Raw genomic sequence first — 3,824 nt, 5'->3', positions numbered from 1 at the left:
TCAGCTGTTCTGTTAATTAGGCAAAACGGCCAACATTGAATAGGACATGTGAGTTTTTTGTGAGAAAGAAATCCCTATATGTTGCCCGTAATGATTACCAAATTTATCAGGAAAGAAAAAATTAGCTCATTTTCTTAGTAATAATGTAATAAAAGTTGTTCATTAGCTAAATGTTACCTATGGCCATTAGATTATTGTTTGGCCTGATGTAAATAACAATAACAATTTGAAATGTACCACCTCAGTGGTCTGTTGGTGGCTTGTTTGGTTTAGGTGCAGTAGTTACATGTTCAAACCTGACTTGGTCAAAAGACTCACTTTGAAACAAGTATTTGGTGTTTCTCTGCAAGACACACATTATTATTGAGCGAGTGGGAAAACTAGTTGGCCTTGCAGTCAGAATAATGATTTTGGTATGATGTCTTCCTGCAGACAGTTACCTTATGAACTAGCATGTTGGTAATCTGGCTCAGCGTGTCAGTGTAACACAAATCAGGGTTAATATTTGTAGTACATGTAAATGTCCTGAATATGCACTTAATTTGATACTACAGTTATACAGCAATCCATCATCATCATTAATTTGAAATGTCACCTTGTTCAAAACAAATTGGGCACATAAGTTATCAAGTTTGAAAAAAATTGATAAACTGCATTTAACAGGTGTCACAAACACAGAGTTCATGTTAAATGTCAGTGTTAAAATGTATAATTCATAAAATACGTTAAGGTACTCAATAAGAGAACGTTTAAAAGCAAAAATGATCAGCAAAACTAGATCTTCAAATAAGTATATGGCTGTAATCATCAGGAGTTTTTGCTTTTTATTGGCAGTGTTAACCAATTTTTAGTATTTTTCCTTTATCTTGAAAATTATTACACAATGAATTTGTGTAGGTCAAGACTTTTACACCCCTATAAAAGTGTAAAAAGGAAGCATCCAGTTCCTAATTTGATATTCCACCATCTATAATGACCATATCAAAATCAATGAATTAAAAAAATAGTGCATCATCTATGCTATATCAAAACGTCTTTGTACACCATCATACTTAATGGAAGATTAACATATGAACGAACTATCATTCACAAAACATTTCCATGCTTTCCACCTGTAATATTGATCATTGTGATTAAATCTTTTTTCTAAAAATACTTGGTATAATTTTAACCAGTTCGAATACTATTGGTCAGAACCAATTTACTGATGCTTAAATTTGAATTTTATGCAACTTTCATACAAGTTAGAGAATGAGCTAGCTATAAAACTGGTTTAATTCACAATTTTCTACATAACAAAATGGTTATGCAAAGTCAGGAATATGACAGTCTTTTTTTTTCCATTCGTTTGATTTGTTTAGGCTTTTGTCGTTTGATAATGGATATTCCGATTTGAATTTCCTTGAAATTCGGTATTTTTTGTTATTTTACTTTTTGAAACATCACATTATTGAGCTAATATTATCATGACTACATGATGACAATTCATTGATAACATGTGGTGTAATAAACTCGTATAAACTTGAAATGTAACCATTCAATTTTTCCAGTACAACTATTGCTGTAGTCTGAAATAAGATAATGCTATTTGAAAAAGTGATACTTGAAAACTATTTAGTTGTCTGCTATTCACTGTGAATCTAAAGTAGGAGAAATGTTAAGTCTTGTAAAGTTGTAAATTTAGGTAACACTAGTTTATCAATGTTTAATCTTCATCTGCTACGTAAATCTACACAGTCAAAATGTCATGATGATAAATATACAATAAGACGCTGGCTCTTTACGATAAACATGGTCAACAAATAATTTTCACATAACTTTAGAAGTGAGAGGTTGAGCTAGTTATAAAATCAGGTTTAATCAACATTTTTTTACATAAGAAAATGCCTGTACAAAGTCTGGTATATTACAGTTATTATTCATTGGTTTGGTATGTTTGAGCTTTTGAATTTGCCATTTGATTGTGGACTTTCTGTATATTTTTAATGTTAAGGCGACAGTAGGTTATTGATATTCAAGTCTTGTATATCGATTGAGAACAGACAAATCAAAGTAACAATAAAACAATTCAGGAAATAACATGATCACCAGCCTAGTAGTCAGCACTTCTGTGTTTACATGAATTATCATTGATATGTTAATATTTATAAACTTACTGTTTACAAAACTATGAATTTTTGAAAAACTAAGGCTTTTCTACGCCAGGAATAGATCACCTTAGCTGTATTTGGCAAAACCTTTATGAATTTATGGTCCTCAATGCTCTTCAACTTCGAAATTTATTTGGCCTTTAGCATTTTTTATTTGAGCGTCACTGATCAGTCTTTTGTAGACGAAACGCGCGTCTGGCGTGATTGTTCAAATTTAATCCTGGCATCTATGATGAGTTTATTTATGTTCACAAAATGAGTGTGACCGTGTGTGTTGACAGGGTAAGGGTTGGTTGCATTGCATGCATTGCAAACCATGCGATTCCAAACTCGGTCAAAATTTTACAATCGGGAATACGACACAATCGGTAAAATAACAGATCATAAGACTATATTGTAACTTAAGATTTAGAATAGTGGAAAACATCGTGCTAGTGAGTTGAGACATACATATGGAACGCCATGACTGCCTTATGTTAATGATAAGCATTATATGCAGTGCTCACAACATTATATGCAGTGCTCACACCATTATATGCAGTGCTCACAACATTATATTAGGTGCTCACAACATTATATTAAGTGCTCAAAACATTATATTAAGTGCTCACAACATTATACGCAGTGGTCCAAACATTATATGCAGTGGTCACAACATTATATGAAGTGGTCAAACCATTATATTAAGTGCTCACAACATTATATGAAGTGGTCACAACATTATACGTTTTTGTTGTATGATGAGATTGATGTATGATGAGATCATTCGGTAAACTTCGTTTTTTAGCGGAAATTACCGAATCCATAATTGGTAAATTACGGTAATGCCCAGCAAACAAATTTAAACAGTTATTAAAGTCATGTTATTATAGCGGGCAGTATACAATATTTAAAACTGATTGAAATAAGTAAGGAAAAGATGAAAATAAGAGGTGAATGATTGAAGTAGTTCTGTTCGTCGTAAGAAATACGAATGGCAAAATGTAAGTTAAATAATAAAAAGTTTATTTAAGAAATATCGAAGGAAAATTTGTATGATATATTCCTCGAGTTCACTTCCTACTGAAGAACTTTAGCAAGGTGCCACTTTATCGTCCGTACTCAGTTTTAAAAAGCTTAATTACCTTTTAAATAAAACAGTCAGCTTTCTATAACACATAAGTGCCATATTACGCTAGTTTATATATGTCATGATAGAGTCATTTTTGGCATCGATTTTCAGAATTTGGCATTTTTAAATGAATAAGTATGTAACAGATATGGAAAATGCAGTTTTATGCCCGCGTCACACTGTCCCGATTTTTATATACGATGGACACCCGAATGCGAAAATTGTAAGTTCGTACGAAGTTGGTCCCGATCTCGTTAAAATACCAAAAAGTGACCGAAGCAAGCACGATGAATAACGAAGTCTATACGATGGTGCCGAAATTATATACGATAGCAAAAGATGGACATACGAAGGTTAACCGAAGACGGATATTTAAGCTTAATATCTCAGCCGAAACCTACACGATGGATCACGAAGGCTACACGATGGATCTTTTTGTCTAATTCTTATAAAACTTAGTTTATTATCCCCTCGCCTACTACATGTAAGTTGCGTGTAGATAAAATTGTTATTGACACTCTAGAACCAAAATGCTCAAAACTTGGTATGGTGTTACTCGTTAG

Source organism: Mytilus galloprovincialis, chromosome 3 (genome assembly GCF_965363235.1).
Source record: "Mytilus galloprovincialis chromosome 3, xbMytGall1.hap1.1, whole genome shotgun sequence".
NCBI lineage: Eukaryota > Metazoa > Mollusca > Bivalvia > Mytilida > Mytilidae > Mytilus > Mytilus galloprovincialis.
This window is presented reverse-complemented; position numbering follows the sequence as displayed.